Here is a 23,278-nt window from a genome sequence, read left to right on the forward strand (position 1 = left end):
ACAGATGTTTTTTCTTATAAGAGACATGGAGGAAAAAAATGGTTTAACAGGTTTTTTCAAGATGTTAGAGTCTAGAAAGAAATAGCAAAAGATGCAAAGTGCAAATTATTTTTTTAACAACATTCCAGCAACTAATTTTCATATGTCTCAATAATTGATTTTGAGAGATCAATCAGAATGGAGCAATGTGTAAACAGCAATAAATGGATGTTGGTACTAAATGACTCTTGTTAATGCTTTTTAATGTCAATACATTTATTGACAGAGTAGTGCAATAAAAGAATGTTTTCCTACTTACTATTTCTTCTGATAAGTTAGGAAGTCAGAAAAGCATACAAGCAATCTGAATTCAATCTATTTTTGAAGAACTTGTTGATAAATCTGAAGAGAATATTTATAGGGGATAGAGACTTAGGCCATGAGGTTTTACCAAGTGTCAGGCAATTGCTACTTTTGGATCTACAAATAAGAATACCAGTAAGTAAAGGGATTTCAAGCTTTATTATTAGCTCAAGCAAGCAGATTGAGTAGCATAATATAAAGAGGATATGTATCAAATAAGATGACACCTAATCTCTTATAAGCTTCCAGGAGCTCCTTAATAACAACAGCAGAAATACTCCATAGGTGGTCAGTTTCCACAACACCTAATGCTAGATTCGTGTAGAAGCTCTCCCCTCCTAAGAATACAACCCCAAGGTTTTTATTAAAACCTTGCATCATGACTTCATGGCTCTGCAGTGGACAGGAGGAGACTGCAAGACCTGACCTTCATCAGCTGGCACATTCCAGGATGGGAATTGAAACCCTGAGACTTTCACAGGTTTGAAGGTACCTGAAGGTTCCCTCCCCCCAACTTCTCCTTTGTTGAGCAAGAAAGAGTGAAAACAAGCAATCTAGTTTAGAATGAGCTATATTTCTGTTAATATGAAGGAGAAATGAAAACATATCACCAACACCTTGCAATAACAATGGTCTTCCCACATTGCCACAACACATGATCACACAGACATATTGGACATATCTCATGATTTTAGCTGACTTGCCTGCATATCATCATTCTAGCTATCTCTGGGTGTGGTGCAAGTCAGCACCCATGTTTTCTAATGGCATGACACTAAAGATGCCACAGTGCAGAATCCTCGGAAATGAAGAAATAAAATAAGTTTTTTAAAAAAAATGTTTATAAAATCTATTAAGGTAATTTAAATATTAATTCAAATATTATCTAACTGAAATCAATATTCCTCATACCTACAGGTGTTTAAATGAAACCAATTGACTTGGCAGAACACTAAGAAAACACTTTCATACAGCCATATTTTATGCATGCAGTGATGTTGTCAGAACCCACTTCAGCCCACATCTTAAGAAAGTAGGACTCTTGGAGACAAGATTTTCCAAGCAGGAACTTTTACTGAGAAATAGGAGATAGCAGGCATAATAGACAGGATCTGAGGAATTCCCTCACAGATCAATATTTTTAAGGTTTCCCCAAGCAAACCCCAATCCACAGTTCATTTGGTTAGTTCCGGATCAGCCAAGCTCAAGGTGGTAAGCCCATCGTGGGAAAGGACAGGTAACAGTCCATTTGCAGCAGGATCGTTTCCACCCTCCTCACACTTCATTCAGAGAAACAAACCAGATTTTGGAGGGTTGCATTTCTCCCTTTCCCATCCCCTTTCCTTGTTGCCTGTAAGTTGAGAGGGAATGCCTAGTGAGAAAGCAATTGATTATATTGTGATGCATAGCAGGCAGGCGAGATAAACAAAGGTTACATTTAAGGGAGGAACTGAAAGCCATAAAGTCCCATGCCTGTTCCCTCTCCCCCTTGGGAATGGCAGAATCCAGGGGAAGATGAGATTTGGGTTTAGCTCAGAGGAGATAGTTATAAATGAATTATAAATGGATTCTGACATCCTGCCCTCTTTAAAATAGTAGAGGAAACAAAAATATAGATGTTAGCCTGGTTTGTTGGGAATATTCTGTATGAAATTTTGTTAGCAACTTAGGAGCTCTGATATGACGTTTATGGACCCACTCATTTTCTGAGGAGGGAAGGTGTTTCCAAGCTACTAGGTATTGTACTGCTCCATGGTACTTTCTAGAATCTAGGATTTCTTTTAAATTGAAGTGTTCTCCTTCAACCATAATATGAGGTGGAGGGGGGATTGGCCATAAAGGTGACTGTTGTTCCCTTTTCGGCAAACTGCAGTGAAAGATTGGATGTGTTTGTGTAAGATTTTGGGGAAGTTCTAATTCTACTGTTACTGGGTTTATGATTCTTTTAATTGGAAAAGGTCCTATATATTTTGGTCCAAGTTTTTTAAAGGGCTGTAGGGATTTTAGGTATTTTGTAGATAAATATACAATTTCTTCTATCCTGAATGGGGTGGGTTCGACTCTCTTTTTGTCTGCCTGTGCTTTGTATGCTTGCCTAGCTTTGTCTAAATCTTTCCTAATGATTGGCCAGGTGTTTTGCAATTGTGCAATCCATTCCTTCAGTGATGGGATTTCCGGTTCGTTTGGAATTAGTTCTGGCATAGGGTTGAAACTTTGACTGGTGGCTATTTGAAAAGCCTGTGCTTGAGTGGACTGCATTATTGTAAGCAACTTCTGCGAAGGGGAGTAAGTCCATCCAATTTGTTTCCTGGAAATTAATAAAGCATCTTAAGTATTGCTCAAGTACTGAGTTCCCACGTTCTGATTGGCCATTCCTTTGAGGATGATGACTAGATGACAGTCCCTGAGTAGTTCCTAAGAGGGACAAAACTTCATTCCAAAACTTTGACATAAATTGCACTCACCTATCAGATATGATGCATTGGGTTGCTCCATGCAATCTGTAAATGTGCTGCATGAATAGTTTCACTATGTTTTTTGCAGTGGGAATCTTTTGGCAAGAGATAAAGTGCACCTGTTTGGAAAACAGATCAGTAACTCCCCAGATGACAGTGTTCCCATTGCTTTCCAGTAATTCCATTATAAAATCCATGGCTATTTCTTTCCAGGGAGCTGAGGGGTTTTCCACTGGTTGTAACAGTCCAGGCGACTCCCCCTGCAGCCTCTTAACCATTGTGCACATTTGGCAGCTGGGCATGTAGCTTTCTATGTCCTTTTTCATGGATTTTTTAATTTTATTTTATTTTAATTCCATTTATATCCCGCCCTTCTCCGAAGACTCAGGGCGGCTTACAAGCTTAGCTTTGGATGGCCACCAAAATTGCCTTTTAGTTAAATGTAAAGTTTTTACAAACCCAAAATATCCTGCTGATTTTGTATCGTGGCACAACTGCATGAAATTGATCCTCTGGATGGCAGGTAGATATAACTTCTCCCCCACCCAGGGTAGTCCATCTTTGATTGTGCACACATGTCTATTTTTCTGGAACCATTCATCTGTTTCTAAAGACTTTTGGAATTCAATTCCAGTTCATCTATCCAGCTGCAGCTTCATTTTAGCTTGAGCTCTGGTGATTACTGGTGCTACCAGTTGTTGTTTGGGTATAAGTGGTTTAGAGTTGGTGACCCGTGTGCTATTATATTGGGGCATGTGAGACAGCGCATCTGCCAGGAAATTCTTTCCCCCTGGTAAGTGTTTAAGTGTGAAATGGAATCGGTGAAAGTGCTGAGACCAGCGGGCTTGCTTAGGAGTGAGTTTTCTGAGTGTTTTTAGCGCTTCCAAATTTTTGTGGTCTGTCCAGACCTGGAAGGGGATTTTATTTCCTTGAAGGAAATGACACCATGTAAGTAATAACCACCTTACAGCATAAGCCTCCTTTTCCCACACAGCCCAATATTGTTCTGTTTCTGTGAGTTTCCTGGATGTATATGCACATGGTTGCTGTGCCCCCTCATCATTTTCCTGTAATAATACAGCTCCCACCACCATATCGCTTGTGTCTGCCTATATTACGAAAGGTTTATCAGGGTCCAGGTGTCTCAGTACAGGTTCAGCAGAAAAAAGTATCTTTAGCCTCTCAAATGCTGCTTGTCATTCCAGTGTCCACTTCAGGGGCTGGCTGGGTTTCACTGCCCCCCCTCCTCATTTTCAACAAGTTCGTGAGGGGCAGGGCTATTTGGGCGAATGAAGGAATGAATTGGTGGTAGAAGTTTGCAAAACCCAGGAACCTTTGCAATTGCTTCCTTGTGCGGGGTGGTGCCCATTCTAATACTGCCCTGACTTTTTCAAATTACCGTATATACTTGAGTATAAGCCGAATTTTTCAGCCCACTTTTTGGGCTGAAAAATTCCACTTCGGCTTATACTCCAGTCAACAAAAATCTTACCGAGGACTTGTGCACGGCCGAGGCTTTGGTGCTTCCGGGATCGCGCGCACCTCTCCCAAGCCACCACCGTCCGAGACCTGCCGAAGTTTGGGGAGGTTTGGGGAGGTGCGCGCGCACCTCCCCAAACCTCCCCAAACGTCGGCAGGTCTCCGTTCCTCCGCGCCCTGCCTGCCTGCTTCTTTCCGCAGCGGAAAGAAGCAGGCAGGCAGGGCGCGGAGGAACGGAGACCTGCCGACGTTTGGGGAGGTTTGGGCGCCTCCCCAAACCTCCCCAAACGTCGGCAGGTCTCCGTTCCTCCTGCCGACGTTTGGGCGCCTCCCCAAACCTCCCCAGGTCTCCGTTCCTCCGCGCAGACCTGCCGACGTTTGGGGAGGTTTGGGCGCCTCCCCAAACCTCCCCAAACGTTGGCAGGTCTCCGTTCCTCCTGCCGACGTTTGGGGAGGTTTGGGCGCCTCCCCAAACCTCCCCAGGTCTCCGTTCCTCCTGCCGACGTTTGGGGAGGTTTGGGCGCCTCCCCAAACCTCCTCAGGTCTCCGTTCCTCCGCACAGACCTGCCGACGTTTGGGGAGGTTTGGGCGCCACCCCAAACCTCCCCAAACGTCGGCAGGTCTCCGTTCCTCCTGCCGACGTTTGGGCGCCTCCCCAAACCTCCCCAGGTCTCCGTTCCTCCGCACAGACCTGCCGACGTTTGGGGAGGTTTGGGCGCCTCCCCAAACCTCCCCAAACGTCGGCAGGTCTCCGTTCCTCCTGCCGACGTTTGGGGAGGTTTGGGCACCTCCCCAAACCTCCCCAGGTCTCCGTTCCTCCGCGCAGACCTGCCGACGTTTGGGGAGGTTTGGGCACCTCCCCAAACCTCCCCAGGTCTCCGTTCCTCCTACCGACGTTTGGGGAGGTTTGGCCGCTTCCCCAAACCTCCCCAGGTCTCCGTTCCTCCGCGCAGACCTGCCGACGTTTGGGGAGGTTTGGGCGCCTCCCCAAACCTCCCCAGGTCTCCGTTCCTCCTGCCGACGTTTGGGGAGGTTTGGGCGCCTCCCCAAACCTCCCCAGGTCTCCGTTCCTCCGCGCAGACCTGCCGACGGTTGGGGAGGTTTGGGCGCCTCCCCAAACCTCCCCAAACGTCGGCAGGTCTCCGTTCCTCCTGCCGACGTTTGGGGAGGTTTGGGCGCCTCCCCAAACCTCCCCAGGTCTCCGTTCCTCCGCACAGACCTGCCCAAACCTCCCCAAACGTCGGCAGGTCTGCGCGGAGGAACGGAGACCTGGGGAGGTTTGGGGAGGTGCCCAAACCTCCCCAAACGTCGGCAGGAGGAACGGAGACCTGCCGACGTTTGGGGAGGTTTGGGGAGGCGCCCAAACCTCCCCAAACGTCGGCAGGTCTTCGTGGAGGAACGGAGACCTGGGGAGGTTTGGGGAGGTGCCCAAACCTCCCCAAACATCGGCAGGAGGAACGGAGACCTGCCGACGTTTGGGGAGGCGCCCAAACCTCCCCAAAGGTTGGCAGGAGGAACGGAGACCTGGGGAGGTTTGGGGAGGCGCCCAAACGTCCCCAAACGTCGGCAGGTCTGCGCGGAGGAACGGAGACCTGGGGAGGTTTGGGGAGGCGCCAAAACCTCCCCAAACGTCGGCAGGAGGAACGGAGACCTGGGGAGGTTTGGGGAGGCGCCCAAACCTCCCCAAACGTCGGCAGGTCTGCGCGGAGGAACGGAGACCTGGGGAGGTTTGGGGAGGCGCCCAAACCTCCCCAAACGTCGGCAGGTCTGCGCGGAGGAACGGAGACCTGGGGAGGTTTGGGGAGGTGCCCAAACCTCCCCAAACGTCGGCAGGAGGAACGGAGACCTGGGGAGGTTTGGGGAGGCGCCCAAACCTCCCCAAACGTCGGCAGGAGGAACGGAGACCTGGGGAGGTTTGGGGAGGCGCCCAAACCTCCCCAAACGTCGGCAGGTCTGTGCGGAGGAACGGAGACCTGGGGAGGTTTGGGGAGGTGCCCAAACCTCCCCAAACGTCGGCAGGAGGAACGGAGACCTGCCGACGTTTGGGGAGGTTTGAGGAAGCGCCCAAACCTCCCCAAACGTCGGCAGGTCTGTGCGGAGGAACGGAGACCTGGGGAGGTTTGGGGAGGTGCCCAAACCTCCCCAAACGTCGGCAGGAGGAACGGAGACCTGCCGACGTTTGGGGAGGCGCCCAAACCTCCCCAAACGTTGGCAGGAGGAACGGAGACCTGGGGAGGTTTGGGGAGGCGTCCAAACCTCCCCAAACGTCGGCAGGTCTGCGCGGAGGAACGGAGACCTGGGGAGGTTTGGGGAGGCGCCCAAACCTCCCCAAACGTCGGCAGGAGGAACGGAGACCTGGGGAGGTTTGGGGAGGCGCCCAAACCTCCCCAAACGTCGGCAGGTCTGCGCGGAGGAACGGAGACCTGGGGAGGTTTGGGGAGGCGCCCAAACCTCCCCAAACGTCGGCAGGAGGAACGGAGACCTGGGGAGGTTTGGGGAGGCGCCCAAACCTCCCGAAACGTCGGCAGGTCTGTGCGGAGGAACGGAGACCTGGGGAGGTTTGGGGAGGTGCCCAAACCTCCCCAAACGTCGGCAGGAGGAACGGAGACCTGGGGAGGTTTGGGGAGGCGCCCAAACCTCCCCAAACGTCGGCAGGTCTGTGCGGAGGAACGGAGACCTGGGGAGGTTTGGGGAGGCGCCCAAACCTCCCCAAACGTCGGCAGGAGGAACGGAGACCTGGGGAGGTTTGGGGAGGCGCCCAAACCTCCCCAAACGTCGGCAGGTCTGCGCGGAGGAACGGAGACCTGGGGAGGTTTGGGGAGGCGCCCAAACCTCCCCAAACGTCGGCAGGAGGAACGGAGACCTGGGGAGGTTTGGGGAGGCGCCCAAACCTCCCCAAACGTCGGCAGGTCTGCGCGGAGGAACGGAGACCTGGGGAGGTTTGGGGAGGCGCCCAAACCTCCCCAAACGTCGGCAGGAGGAACGGAGACCTGGGGAGGTTTGGAGAGGTGCCCAAACCTCCCCAAACGTCGGCAGGAGGAACGGAGACCTGCCGATGTTTGGGGAGGTTTGGGGAGGCGCCCAAACCTCCCCAAACGTCGGCAGGTCTTCGCGGAGGAACGGAGACCTGGGGAGGTTTGGGGAGGCGCCCAAACCTCCCCAAACGTCGGCAGGAGGAACGGAGACCTGCCGACGTTTGGGGAGGTTTGGGGAGGCGCCCAAACCTCCCCAAACGTCGGCAGGTCTGCGCGGAGGAATGGAGACCTGCCGACGTTTGGGGAGGTTTGGGGAGGTGCGCGCGCACCTCCCCAAACCTCCCCAAACTTCGGCAGGTCTCCGGACGGCGGCGGCTTGGGAGAGGTGCGTGTGATCCTGGAAGCACCGAAGCCTCGGCCGCGCGCAAGTCCTCGGTAAGCTCTGGCGGTCACTTGCTTCGCATCTCCTGAGGGAAGGGGGGGCCACTGGAGCGGGCGTGTTTCCTCGCCTGCTGGGCGCCGCGATTTGCCCAGGGAACGCGCGGGCCCCGAATGGCAGCGTGGAGCGAGGAAGCGGACAGCCAGGGCTTCCCCGAGCCAGGGCGCCCAAACCTCCCCAAACGTCGGCAGGTCTGCGCGGAGGAACGGAGACCTGGGGAGGTTTGGGGAGGCGCCCAAACCTCCCCAAACGTCGGCAGGAGGAACGGAGACCTGGGGAGGTTTGGGGAGGCGCCCAAACTTCCCCAAACGTCGGCAGGAGGAACGGAGACCTGGGGAGGTTTGGGGAGGCGCCCAAACTTCCCCAAACGTCGGCAGGAGGAACGGAGACCTGGGGAGGTTTGGGGAGGCGCCCAAACCTCCCCAAACGTCAGCAGGTCTGCGCGGAGGAACGGAGACCTGGGGAGGTTTGGAGAGGTGCCCAAACCTCCCCAAACGTCGGCAGGAGGAACGGAGACCTGCCGACGTTTGGGGAGGTTTGGGGAGGCGCCCAAACCTCCCCAAACGTCGGCAGGTCTTCGCGGAGGAACGGAGACCTGGGGAGGTTTGGGGAGGCGCCCAAACCTCCCCAAACGTCGGCAGGAGGAACGGAGACCTGCCGACGTTTGGGGAGGTTTGGGGAGGCGCCCAAACCTCCCCAAACGTCGGCAGGTCTGCGCGGAGGAATGGAGACCTGCCGACGTTTGGGGAGGTTTGGGGAGGTGCGCGCGCACCTCCCCAAACCTCCCCAAACTTCGGCAGGTCTCCGGACGGCGGCGGCTTGGGAGAGGTGCGCGTGATCCTGGAAGCACCGAAGCCTCGGCCGCGCGCAAGTCCTCGGTAAGCTCTGGGCGGTCACTTGCTTCGCATCTCCTGAGGGAAGGGGGGGCCACTGGAGCGGGCGTGTTTCCTCGCCTGCTGGGCGCCGCGATTTGCCCAGGGAACGCGCGGGCCCCGAATGGCAGCGTGGAGCGAGGAAGCGGACAGCCAGGGCTTCCCCGAGAGCCGCGGCCACACAGGGTATTCCTGTGTATTCAGGCTTGCAAAATGGCGGATCGAGCCTCTGCTGGCGGCAGAGGCTTGCAGTGCGCGGATCCAGCCTCTGCCGGCGGCGGAGGCTTGCAGAACGGCGGATCGGCTTATACTCGAGTCAACAACTTTTCCCAGTTTTTGGGGGTGAAATTGGGGGTCTCGGCTTATACTCGAGTCGGCTTATACTCAAGTATATACGGTAGCTTGTATTCCTGCATGACAACCTTGCCTCCTTTCCTTTTTCTGATCCTGACTCTTCCACCTTTTCCTTAAAGAGGCCTTGCTTCTCTTTGCCCCTGCAGCACGGTGCCACCACCACAAACTCCTCCAAAAGCCTCTCTTCCTCTGGGCCTGCCAACAGCCTCATCCAGTTCCTTCACTCCACAAGCCCTAAGACCTCCCCTCCTCTGCCTTCCCTGGAAACAGCCCTGATTTGCAACAGAATCTGCTGCTGGGCCAGGAATCAGATCTTGCTGCTGGCAGAACAACTTCAAATACCAATGACTTTTAACGGTCTCACTAACCGTTCCGAAACAGCTAGAAAGTCACCATGCCAGCAAAGATTGTCAGTCGTATATTACCCCAGTTCCACCACATTGCTCAAACACATCAAACCTTCCTGATCAAGTGGCCCATTTCCACAAATATCCCTCCCCAAAACTTCATTTTTATAGGCAAAAACTCTTGCTCCTAATTCACAGCTTTTATGATAAAACTGTCTGTAGGGTGAGATGTAGCAGGGGAGGGAACTTTTTTGATTTTACTATATCTGAACTGTTGAGGGAGTGAAGCACAGATGTATTTAAGCATTGTTGCTTTTTAATATGAACTTTCTGATTAAAACTCTAGAAAATTGATATTCATGATATCATATTGATCTGATAGACATCTGCCAGTCCTACTCTATGTTGTAGATGCATTTTTTTTCTGTCTTCTGTAAGTATGGTCCTTAAGATCCTATTACAACAAAAAACAATTAGTCATCAACTATGATAAAATTGAAATTTTAATTTGTTTAGCAAAAGAAACGGGACTAGTGGTAAACCAAGCAGAACCTCGAGCCAGATTTGACTATCAGCACAAAGTTTATAAGGAGCATTGCTTAATTCAGTGTTTCTCAACCTTGGCCACTTGAAGATGTATAAGAAGAATTCTGGGAATTGAGGTCTATACATCTTCAATTGATTAAGGCTCAGAAACACTGCCTTAATGTAACAATGGCAAAAATCCAATCTCAGAGGGAACAACTTCATATACACCCCAATCCCCAGATGTTAACAGCCTTTTCTGAAAACTAATTGTGTAAGAAAGGTTTGGATATTTTTACAACTGCTAGCTGTTTATAGACTAGGTGCTATGAATCCAGGAAGATCATCAATTTATAGGTCAATGTCATATAGTGTATGAGTCCATCGGGAACTGATGCCATCTCCTAGAATAAGATGGTTTCCGAATTGCCTTGTGTGTCAGATCCCCAAATCCTTATTGGTTTCTCTTCCATTTATATTCTTGTGCTTTGCTTTGGGGCCTGCTATTTAGCTGGTGGGAGGGAGGATATTTGCTTTCAATTGGGATAACTTTCGCTTTCTGCTTTCCTTCTTCCACCTCTATCCACTTGAGAAAGGAATGCATTTCCCTTATCAGGGAGACAGTTACAGAGAAACGAAAGCTGGAGAAGACCTTGAGATATGCACCAATTGTATAATTATACTGTTCAAGCGGGATTTTCTCCAGATCTTGCCTTGACTTCCTTACTTCCCAATCCCCAAGATCCCAAGTGCAAAGACTCTTGCCAAACTCTTTGTGCAGAACATATTTCATTTTCATGGGGCCCCACAATGTTGATGGGTTCTAGTCATCTTTGCATTGTCAGCAAGTGAATGGGGGGAAACAGAAAAACTGAACTCAGTTCTAGAACAATACCTGAGATGTTTCATTATCAACAGGACAATTGATCTGACCTGTTACTATTTGCTGAGGTGGCTTACAACAATGCTATGCACTCCAGTACAGGTTTTACTCCATTTCAGCTAGCTAACAATCAAACATTTGTGGTCATGCCTGAACTCCCTACCAAGGAGCCTGAAATCCCCTCCTTGCAAGAATGGAGTAAGCAGTTAAAAAAATACCTGGCCAGTAGTCAGGAAAGCTCTGGATGAAGCCAAAGAACCTTTGGAAAATCTACCTTGTTTTCCGCTGCAATTTGCTCAAGTCAGAGGCCACTTCTAACATTATTTATTTTATTTTATTATTTATTTATTTTAATTCCATTTATATCCCGCCCTTCTCCGAAGACTCAGGGCGGCTATTTATTTATTTATTTATTTATTTATTTATTTATTTATTTATTTATTTGATTTGATTTGATTTGTATACTGCCCTTCTCCCGAAGGACTCAGGGCGGTGAACAGGGACATAAATACCAAAATACCCAAAATACAGAAATTAAAAACAAATTTAAACCCTAGTGCCCAAATGCAGAAAATAAATTACATTAAAACAATAATTAAAACAAAACCCATCAGACCAGGCCGGCTTGTTCAAACAAATAGGTTTTCAGGTCACGTCGGAAGGAGCGAAGGTCGGGAGCCATCCAGAGCTCAACCAGTAAATGGTTCCACAGGTCAGGAGCACCCACAGAGAACGCCCTCCCCCTGGGGGTCACCAGACGGCATTCTCCGAATGGTGGTACCCTGAGGAGGCCCTCTCTGCAGGAGCGCACTGGGCGGAGGGAAGTTGATGCCAGCCGCAGGTGCTCCCTAAGGTACTCCGGACCGATGCCATGTAGGGCTTTAAAGGTCATTACCAGTACCTTGAATCTCACTCGGAAGGCAATCGGAAGCCAATGCAGCTCACGGAGCAGAGGTGTAATATGGGTGTATTGGGAGACCCCCAACACAACTCGCGCGGCTGCATTCTGCACCAGTTGGAGCCTCCGAGTGGTCCTCAAGGGCAGCCCCATGTAGAGAGTGTTGCAGTAGTCTAACCGAGAGGTCACGAGTGCATGAGTGACTGTACACAAGGCATCAAGGTCTAGATAGGGCCATAACTGGCACACCAGGTGCAACTGGGCGAAGGCCCCCCTAGTCCCAGTTAATATATGATCTTCTAAAGAAAGCTGTGAATCTAGGAGACCTCCCAAGTTGCGAGCCCTATCTACGGGGGGTAATAACTCACCCCCCATAGTGAGAGATGGAATGATCTGAGTTTCCTGACATGCTGGCACGTACAGCCACTCCATCTTGTCAGGGTTGAGCCGAAGCCTGTTCCTCCCTATCCAGACCTGGACCGCCTCCAGCTAATGGGACATCACGTCGAGGGCATCACTGGGGTGGTTTGGGGTCAAAATGAAAAGCTGGGTATCATCAGCATACTGATGATACCCAACTCCAAAGCCACGAATGATCTCACCCAGAGGCTTCATATAGATGTTAAACAGGAGAGGCGAGAGGACCGACCCCTGAGGAACTCCACAAACGAGAGGCCTCGAGGTCGATCTCTGTCCCCCTGCCAACACCGACTGCGAATGTCCCAGGAGGTAGGAGAAGAACCACTGAAGAACCGTGCCTCCCATTCCCAATCCCCTGAGACGCTGCAGCAGGATACCATGGTCGATGGTATCAAAAGCCACTGAGAGGTCTAATAGGACTAGGACAGAGGAAAAACCCCTGTCCCAAGCCCTCCAGAGATCATTCACCAGGGCGACCAATGCCGTCTCTGTGCTGTGCCCGGGCCTGAAACCCGATTGGTACGGGTCCAGATAGTCAGTTTCCTCCAGGACCGAAGGGAGCTGATGCGCCACCACACTCTCAACAACCTTAGCAAGAAAGCGAAGGTTGGAGACCGGATGAAAGTTGTTTAATACAGCTGGGTCCAAGGTAGGTTTCTTGAGGAGAGGTCTCACCACTGCTTCCTTCAAGACGGAGGGGAAACAACCTTCACTCAAGGAAGCAGATATCACCGCCTGGAGCCAGCCTCGTGTTCCCTCCCGAGCCGAATAAACCAGCCAGGAAGGGCACGGATCCAATAAACAAGTGGTGGAGCTCAGCTTCCTCATAATCCTGTCCACTTCCTTTGGAGTCACAGGGTCGAACTCCTCCCAGATAACATCGACAAGACCACCCATGTCCTGATCGTCAGACTCTGCCCAGTCGGAGTCCAAACCGGTCCGAATCTGAGCGATTTTTCCCGACAGATGTTGGCTAAACTCCTTGGCACGACCCTGTAAGGGATCCTCCCTCACCTCCTGATTAAGGAGGGAGCAAGTCACCCCAAACAGGGCGGCCGGGCAGTTATCTGCGGATGCAATGAGGGTAGTGAAGTAATTAGACCTTGCCATCCTCATTGCTGTGAGATAAGACCTAGTAAAGGATCTTAGTCGCGATCGGTCGGATTCAGATCGGGTGGATCTCCAACAGCTCTCTAAGCCCCGTCTCCGGCGCTTCATCTCCCGGAGCTCCACAGAAAACCATGGAGTGCACTGGGATCTGCACTGGGTCAGGGGCCGCAAGGGAACAACTCGGTCACGTGCCTCCGTGGCAGCCTTTTCCCAGGCTTCCACTAAGGCATCAACCGAGCTGTGAGCAAAGGAGGCAGGTGGGGACCCCAGCGCTTCCTGGAACTTCTCAGGGTCCATTAAGCGCCTGGGGCAGAACCATATTGATGGTTCAACAACCCCACAACGGGGGGTGGCAAAACAGAAGACCAGCTTCATGAGATGATGATCGGTCCATGACAGGGGCATAACAATTGGATAACCCCCACCAAGATCATCTAACCACCGTCCAGATAGAAAAACCAAATCGAGTGTGTGGCCCCCCACATGAGTCAGGCCCTGAATTACTTGCGTCAGGTCCATGGCCATCATGGAAGCCATGAACTCCCGAGCCATTAGGCCTCTTGCACCTCAGGCACCCACACATATCATGGTTGAAGGTGAACAACACTTTGAGATTAAGAACATTTTGGACTCTTGAATACATCATGGGGTGACACAATATTTAGTAGCTTGGAAGAATTTCCCTTCTGCCCAGAATGAGTGGGTGTACAAGAGACATGTTAAAGCCCCTAAACTTCTAAGACATTTTCATTTACAATATCCTGATAAGTCTAATTAATGTGTATACAGTATATTGTTGTTCCCCTCCCTATTTGTCTTTTAGGTGGATTTCCCATTCTTTTAGGGGGGCACATATGTCAGGTCCCCAAATCCTTATTTTTTCCCTTCCATTTATGTTCTTGAGCTTTGCTTTGGGGCCTGCCATTTAGCTGGGTGGAGGGAGGATATTTGCTTTCGCTTGGAATAACTTTTGCTTTCTGCTTTCCTTCTTCCACCTCTATCCACTTGAGAAAGGAATGCATTTCCCTTATCAGGGAGACAGTTACAGAGAAACGAAAGCTGGAGAAGACCTTGAGATATGCACCAATTGTACCAGTTACCTGCTCATTGTGCCACCTGTGGACTGGCTGGATTTCAAATGGACATTATGACCTTGGCGGGAGGAGGAATATTGCTGGTTTAATTATACCATTCAAGTGGGATTTTCCTCAGATCTTGCCTTGACTTCCCTACTGTCACTAACCCTTAATAAAAGTTTCCTTTTGAGACAATGCCTGTTTCAAGAGTTCTGCTTTCTTGGCTGGTTAGCTGAGGTAGGTCCTTGCATTGTGAGAAAAATATGAAATATGAGTACTGAAATATGGACTTCAGAATCCTTTAAACTAGATGTCTAATGATAAAAACATAGTAATAATAATGTGAATGAGAGAAGAAGAGAGACATATTGTTTCTTTATGTGATTGAAAAGAGATTTGAATGGAAGATCAGTAATGTAGAGTGAATATTAAAATGTATTAAGAAATTCAGTGCACTTTTTAGTAACATTTTCTTCTGCTCTTTCTATTTCTTTTTATTGTAATAACATTTCTTCAATTCCATCCATATCTGCTATCTCTCTCACACTCACACATATCATGTGGTAACTTGCTCAATAGTAGTAACTGTGAAAGGGATCTTGAAGTCCTAGTGGACAATCACTTAAATATGAGCCAGCAATGTGCTGCAGTTGCCAAAAAAACCAACACAGTGCTAGGCTGCATTAACAGAGGGATAGAATGAATATCACATGAAGTGTTGATATCACTTTATAATGCCTTGGTAAGGCCACACCTGGAATACTGCATCCAGTTTTGGTCACTACAATGTAAAAAAGATGTTGAAACCGTAGAAATACATAGAAGAGCAACCAAGATGATCAGGCGACTGGAGGCTAAAATATATAAGGAACAGTTGCTGGAATTGGGTATGTCTAGTTTAATGAAGAGAAGGACTAAGAGTGATGTCCAACCCCCTGCTCAGGCAGGAAACTCTATATACCATTTCAGACAAATAGTTGTCCAGTGTCTTCTTAAAAACTTCCAGTGTTGGAGCATTCACAGCTTCTATAGACAGGTTGTTCCACTGATTAATTGTTCTGTCAGGAAATTTCTCCTTATCTAGGTTGTTTCTCTCTTTGATTAGTGAAAGAGAATTATCATGTTACCATTTGTTTGCATTCAAGATCTGGTAACAAGTTAAATGACATTGCCAGTGAGGTCATTTGATGAGAATAATATGGACCGATTATAATTGTTCCCAACAAAACAGTAAATGAAATAGTTTGTCTCCTTGGCCATTTAAACTATTTACTTTGAAAAAGTATTGTAGACATAAAGTGAGCCCAGATCATTCTGGAAAAAAGGTGAAGTAAAAGTTTAAGAGAGAAAAAATGAAGAGAGACATATAGGAAGGTGAAACAGTGAATCAGAAAATTTTCATCAAGCTTAAAGAAAACTCAAGTTCTGATTCATCTGAAGTCAACAAAAACAACAAAATTGACTAATGATCAGGGCTTTTTTTGTCGTAGAATGCCCAGAATGGAGTTCCAGCAACTTTTTTGGGATGGAACCTTGTAGAGTAGGCAGGGCTTTTTTTCTCATAGAATCCTCAGAACAGCGTTCCGGCACCTTTTTTTTTTGCAAAAAAAAAAAGCTCCCTCTATTGAGGAATAGGCAATCTTGTCTCTTTTTTATGACTCATGGACTTCAACTCCCAGAAATCCTGAGCCAGCCACGCTGAGGGGAAAGAGAGAGGTTTCCAAGCTGAGCCATGCTGGCTCAGGAATTCTGGGAGTTGAAGTCCTTGAGTCATAAAAGAGCCAAGGTTGCCTACCCTGCGCTAGAGGAGGACATTAAAATTATTTACAAGGTTACTTCTTTAGGAACTAAACTTTTAGAATCTAAAACAGCTAATTCAAAAAAGCCAACAGGAAAGAACCTCACATTTTTCATCTGCTTCTGTCTTTTGGAAGGTAAAATTAGATAACAAAACAATCTATTTCCTATGATAACATCTCTGCAATGAAATCAATAAAGGTAACAGGTAAGAAATGAGAAACATTTTTCTCAATGTAATATGTCTAATTTAGCTGATGCTAGAAAAAATAGTATCTTTTGTAAATACTCTTGAAAACTATTTTGAATCTATAACCATCTGTTACAACCAAACCACTTTAAATTAAACAATTCTTAAGAATGAAATATTCTTAATTTGGACTTTACTTTTACTGTATGGACTGTTGTGTGTTTTGAAAAATAGATTATTTAGAATCTAGTTATGTTGCACTTCAGTTTTTAAATAATTAACCTAGTATATACATAACAATCTATGATGTTTTCCATGGTGATCTTAACATCAATAACAACATTTATTAAAAAGGCTAAAATAATTTCTGGTGCTATTATCTGTACATTAAAATTTTGTTTAGTCACAATCTTTCACTGTGCAATGTTGCACAGGCAAGTTGTCTGCAGTGAAGGCAGGAACTTTGCACCCCTCCCTGCTGCCCAACTACACCATCTCAACTAGGTAAGTAAGATATTATTTGCAAATAGGATGGCAATAAACAATTTAGGCTGCATTTACATCAGGGCTTTTCAACCTTTTCAGAAATTGTACCACTTTTAGGACATGACAATATTCAATCACCACCAGTGCTTAACAAGGTGTCAAAAACTTGATGACTAAAAAAAGGGGGGGTATTTTGGGTTTCATTGGTTAGATTTATTTATTTTTATTTATTTTTATTCCATTTATATCCCGCCCTTCTCTGAAGACTCAGGGCGGCTTACAAGCTTAGCAGTAGCCTTCATTCTATGTATATGCCTGCTTATTAGGGCTTTCACACACACCCCAAGCGGCATTATTACAAAGTCAGCTTATTGCCCCCAACAATCTGGGTTCTCATTTTACCTGCCTCGGAAGGATGGAAGGCTGAGTCAACCTTGAGCCTGGTGGGACGCGAACCTGCACTAATTGCAGGCAGCTGGTGTTACTTAAGGAGGCATTAGCCCACTGCTCCACCAAGGCTCTTCATTTATTGTTATAGAAATGGCTAGTTTATAATATTATAGAAAAGCAAAAGCTTGAGGTTCAATGTTAATGCTTCCTTCTACTCCTGTAACAGAGGAAGTCAGAAGTTAGTGCCTTTTCTTTTTCCCTTCTCCCCCTCACTTTCCCCTTTTTCTCTCGCCCTTCACTCACAAAAGCCCCCCCACTCACTCACACTTTGCTCACAAAAGCCTCCAGTTGCTCTCACTCACTCCTTCATCTCTTTCAAAGGCACCTTGTTCAGTCTCTCCCCCACTCACTCTGTCTCTTTCAAAGGCCTCTTGCTCGCTCACTCACTTACTACCCCATCGCTTCCAAATGCCATTTGCTTGTTCACTCACTCACTTACTGCCCCGTCACTTCCAAACGCTTCCAAATGCCACTTGCTCGCTCACTCACTTACTGCATTTGGAAGTGACGGGGCAGTAAGTGAATGAGTGCCGGTGCCAGAGGCCATCAGCTGTTTGGCGCCAGAGACCACTGCCATGAGGAACATAGCTCTGGGTCGGGGTTTGGAGCAGTTCTGGGTGGTGGCTTAGCACGGGCCATGGTGTGGCAACTGCAAGGAGGGGAATCCCCACAGAGGCTGTGGGGAGGGGAATCCCCATGGCATGTGGGTCCGAGCCACAGGGGCAGGGGTGCAAAGGATGGACAGCGACACCGTAGCAAGACACCTGCATTGCTCCCAGTGACAGCACCTCTGAGTTCTGGCACCTTAAAAAAAAGCACTGCTAATGATATTTCTTATTTATAAAATTTGAATTTTTAAAAGCAATAACATAGTAGAAGTTTGATGTTGAAGTGCTAATCCTAAAATCTATTTCTTTTTAATAGCCAAAGTTTGTGCTTTTGAAGTTGCCCCATCTTTCCAGGTCTTCTTTTATACAATTGTTTCACTATTTTGTCATAATTGTCTTCTTTGATTGAAGTAATAGTAATTCCTAGATATTTTATCTTCTTAACTATTTGTATATCCATAATCCTAGCCATGTTTTCTTTCTGTTTATTCATCATATTTTTAACAATCATTTTAGTTTTACCCTTGTTTATTTTCAGCCCAGTGGCTTCTCCATATTTATCTAATTCTTCCAACAGTTTTGGTCCCGATTGTTGTGGATTCTCCATAATAAAGACCAAATTGTCCACAAATGCTTGAAGTTTAAAAATTTCTTTTTTAATTTCTAATCCTTTTATATGAGGTTCGTTTCTAATTATCCTCGTTAGGACCTTTAGCATCAGTATAAATAGTAATGGGGATAAAGGACATCCTTGTCATGTTCCTTTTTTCTATTTGAAATTTCCTGGTTGTTTCCCCATTTATTATTATTTTAGCTTCCTGATTAGTATATATTGCCCTAATTATATTTATAAATTTTTCACCCATATCCATATACCTAAGCTGTTTATATATAAATGGCCACTTAACATTATCAAAGGCCTTCTGGGCATCTAGGAATAATAACACCATTTGTTGTCCACTATGTATTTTGTAATATTCTAGAGCGTCCAAATTTATCCTAATGTTGTGCTTAGTTTATCTTTTGGCTAGAAATCCATTCTGGTCCACATGTATAAAATTATTTAAAAACCTTTTTAATCGCTCAGCTATAATTGTTGTAAATATCTTATAGTCAGAATTAAGTAAAGATATTGGTCTATAGTTTTGAATTGATGTATGGTCTGTGTTATCTTTTGGAATCAGGACAATATTCGCCTCTGACCATGACTTCAGGGTTTTTGCTTCATCCAGGACTGCGTTAAACACATCCAATAAAGGTTGTCCTAAAATGTTTTGTTGTTCCTTATAAATTTCTATCGGGAGGCCTTCAGGACCCGATGCTTTGTTATTTTTTTGTTTATTAATGGCCATTATCACCTCTGACATCCTAATTTCTTCATTCAACATATTTTAAATTTCCTCTGTGACTTTTGGTAGTGTTGCTTTTTTGAAACATTCCTCCACTTTCTCCTCATTTTCCTGGCTATCTTCCTTATATAATTTCTCATAAAATTCCTGGGCTATATTTTTTTTCTCCTCTTATTCAACATGGCGGACATGCGGGCGGTCGTGTGAGGCTGAGCTCTGCAGGTCCGAGAAGAGAGGCGTCTTAGGAGCCCCTCAGGGTTTTTCTTTTATGCCCTGGGTTGGGGGAAGTGTAGCGGCGATGATTTTGGCAGTTGGTTAAAGCTTCTGCTAACTTGGTCGGCGTTCCGCTGGGCTGTCGGTTTGCTACTTGCCGAGCTGGTTGTTGCGGAGTTTCCTGCTATGTCGGGCGGTCCTCTGGGCTTCTTCGGCAGCGTCTGGAGTTCCCGGCGGCCGGCGGCGGCGGTGTTTCGGCGGCGACGGAGCTGTTTGCGAGCTGCTTTGGCCCGTTCTTTTTGGTCGGTCTGCCTCTGCTTTTGCCTGTATCGACGACGCTTTTGGTCCAACTTAATGGCGACGGCGACGGTGGCGGCGGCGGCGTTGTTCCCGGGCCATTTTCGGGCCACTTTATCATCGACCGCTGCGGTCTGGCCTGCTTCTGCCGGACCGTTTGTCCCGCTACCGCCTGGGCCTTTTCGGCCCGCTTTCCATCGGCAGTGGCGGTGGCTTTCCCCGGATTGTTTGCGGCTTCGGCAGCATTCCGGTGGTAACGGTGATGGCGGCGGCGGCGTCCGTAGCGGCGCAGCGGCAGCGGCTCCGATGACTCAACGGTGGTGTTATGGCCGGTTCGCCTGTTCCCCGGCTTGTTCTGCATGTTCCAGATGGGTTGGCACCCCCATTGTTCCTGGTGGCCCCGAAGGTTCCTGGGTTAGCCGGTTGACCCCGGTGGAGCCCAGTGGAGCCTTGTGGACCCGGGTCATTTTGAAGGACCCTGGAAGACCGGCGCTCCCCAACACACTCGTTGTGATCTGGTTGGTGTCTCTGGATTTCGAGGGGGCTCCGGGGAACTTAGTGGACTTGGGGGAGTCAATCTTTGTCGACCACAGTCTGGAAGCCCCTAATAATTATAGAACTGAGGGCCCATGGAGTTGTGGTCAGTTACAACCTTCAGGAATGGCGGAGCAGCAGGGGACTTGGCCGTTAGCAGACTTGACTATGATGGTTTGTTACCTGGCTTTATTTCTGCCTTTACAATCGACTGTGCATTGCCCTTTACACAATATCCCCAAAGGATTCAGAGAACTCTGGGTATTAGCCATCGTGAGAGGGTGGCTTGAACTTACATCTGCTGCCCCTAGAGGTGAGAGCTCTATGGGGCATGCTATACCCAGAGCGGTTGTTCCAGACTACCATCCCCCTGAGAATTGGCTCTGCAGCCGTCGTGAGAGGACGGTGGTGGGCCTGCCCGGGGGGTTTACCCAGCTGAGTGGCAGCGGCTGGACGGAGGCCTGGGACACCTATCTACCCTCTGAACAGACCCTCCTCACGGACTATCATCTATGGACTGCCTTCTATCCAGACTGCTTCTTATGCCTTCCTTTAAATATTCTTCCACGGACTTGTTCGCCCTCAGGGGTGCTCCCCCTTCCTGGGTGCGACCCGCCTTTCTAGCTGATTATAACCTCGAGGAAGGGCCCATTTATTGGGACCCTGAGAGTTGGCTGGGCACGGGTAGGGGCCTTCAACGTAGACCTAACAAGAGGCCCCTGATTATTTTTTTGTCTAAATTTTTTAGGGGGTTAGGGAGGCGGGAGGGTTCTTTTGGTTGTTTGGACAAGGGGGGCGGTCCAACAACCTCTGTTCAGGCCAGTGCCGATGTAGATCGCAGGGGGGAGGAGCGGGGGTCGGTTGCCTCCGGGGCTTCAGGGCTGGTCGTGGGGTTACCTATTCCCACGACATCAGGGTATGGCAGCAGATGTAGGAGCAGAGGGCCGTATCGATCTCAGGGAAGGCCTCTCCGCTGCTTACAAGCGGTGGGGCACTCCGACCCTCTGGCTCCGCCCCAAGGTCCCGGGAGTGAGGGTGTGCAGCCTCCCGCGCTCCGGCTGGTGTACTTGAATGCCAGGTCTGTCGCTAATAAGGCTCCTCTCGTCCGCGACTTGGTCGAGGGTGAGCAGGCGGATCTGGCTTGCATCACGGAGACTTGGTTGGGCCCAGAGGGCGGGATTCCTCTGGTTGACCTTTGCCCACCAGGTTTCCGGGTGCTACATCGGCCTCGGGCTCAGGGTAGGGGTGGGGGTGTGGCTGTTGTTATGAGGGAGACCTTGTGTCCGTGGGAGGCCACCGTTCCTCAGATAGTCGGGTGTGAGTCTCTCTTTCTGAGATGCGGCCCTGGTGCGCAGTTGGGCTTGCTGCTGGTGTACCTTTCGCCTAGTCACGCAGCAGCAGCCCTGCCTGAGCTGCTCGATGTCCTCTCTGGGCTGGTGATTGAGTTCCCGAAACTTATAGTTTTGGGGGACTTCAATCTACCATCGCTGGGAGGATCATCTGAGTTGGCTCGGGAGTTCATGGCTTCCATGACGGCCATGGACCTGACGCAAGTAATTTTGGGACCGACTCATGAGGGAGGCCACACCCTTGACTTAGTTTTCTTATCTGGACGGTGGTTAGATGATCTTGGTGGGGGCTCTCCAATTATTATGCCCCTGTCATGGACCGATCATCATCTCCTGCGGCTGGTCTTCCGTTTTGCCACCCCCCGCCGTGGGTGTATGGAACCAATTAAATGGTACCGCCCCAGACGCTTAATGGATCCCCAGAGGTTCCAGGCGGCACTGGGGTCCCCACCTGCCTCCCTTGCTCACAGCTCGGCAGATGCCTTAGTGGAAGCCTGGGAAAGGACGGCCACTGAGGCTCTTGACCGAGTTGTACCCCTGCGGCCCCTGACCCAGTGCAGATCCCGTCGAGCTCCATGGTTCTCTGCGGAGCTCCGGGAGATGAAGCGTCGGAGACGGAGCCTAGAGAGCGGTTGGAGATCCAGCCGATCCAAATCCGACCGATTGCGACTAAGAGCCCACATTAGGTCTTATCTCGCAGCGATAAGGAAGGCGAGGTCTAACCACTTCGCCACCCTTATCGCGTCCGCAGATAATCACCCAGCCGCCCTGTTTAGGGTGACTCGCTCCCTCCTAAATCAGGAGGTGAGGGAGGATCCCTTGCAGGGTCGTGCCGAGGAGTTTAACCAACATCTGTCGGACAAAATCGCTCAGATTCGGACCGGTCTGGACTCTGACTGGGCAGAGTCTGGCGATCAGGACACGGGCGGTCTTGTCGATACCACCTGGGATGAGTTTGATTCTGTGACTCCGGAGGAAGTGGACAGGATCATGGGGAGGCTGAGCACCACCACATGTTTATTGGACCCGTGCCCTTCCTGGCTGGTTTATGCAGCCCGGGAGAGGACACGCAGCTGGTTCCAGGCAGTTATATCGGCTTCTTTGAACGAGGGTAGCTTCCCCGCCGTCTTGAAAGAGGCGGTGGTGAGGCCCCTTCTCAAGAAGCCTGCCTTGGACCCAGCTGTATTGAATAACTTCCGTCCTGTCTCCAACCTTCGCTTTCTTGCGAAGGTTGTTGAGAGTGTGGTGGCACATCAGCTCCCTCTGGTCCTGGATGAAGCGGATTATCTAGACCCATACCAATCGGGTTTCAGGCCCGGGCACAGCACGGAGACGGCATTGGTCGCGCTGGTGAATGATCTCTGGAGGGCTCGGGACAGGGGACATTCCTCTGTTCTAGTCCTATTAGACCTCTCAGCGGCTTTCGATACCATCGACCATGGTATCTTGCTGCGGCGTCTCAGGGGATTGGGAGTGGGAGGCACGGTCTTACAGTGGTTCTCCTCCTATCTCCAGGGACATTCGCAGTCGGTGTTGGCAGGAGGGCAGAGGTCGACCGTGAGGTCTCTCGTTTGTGGAGTTCCTCAGGGGTCGGTCCTCTCGCCTCTCCTGTTCAACATCTACATGAAACCGCTGGGTGAGATCATTCGTGGTTTTGGAGTTGGGTATCATCAGTATGCTGATGATACCCAGCTTTTCCTTTCGACCCCAAACCACCCCAGTGATGCCCTCAACGTGATGTCCCATTGCCTGGAGGCGGTTCGGGTCTGGATGGGGAGGAACAGACTTCAACTCAACCCCGACAAGACTGAGTGGCTTTGCATACCTTC

The 23,278-nt window shown here is 49.1% G+C and overlaps 1 protein-coding gene across 1 annotated transcript in view; it reads right to left on the bottom strand.

Annotated features, from left to right (window-relative positions):
* CNTNAP2 (contactin associated protein 2) overlaps positions 1-23,278 on the bottom strand; it is a gene marked incomplete at its 5' end in the record, with an annotated part of 1,513,027 nt that overhangs the window by 690,015 nt on the left and 799,734 nt on the right. The window lies entirely within an intron of this gene.

The sequence above is a fragment of the Vipera berus genome, assembly GCF_964194415.1.
Source record: "Vipera berus genome assembly, chromosome: Z".
Classification (NCBI taxonomy): domain Eukaryota; kingdom Metazoa; phylum Chordata; class Lepidosauria; order Squamata; family Viperidae; genus Vipera; species Vipera berus.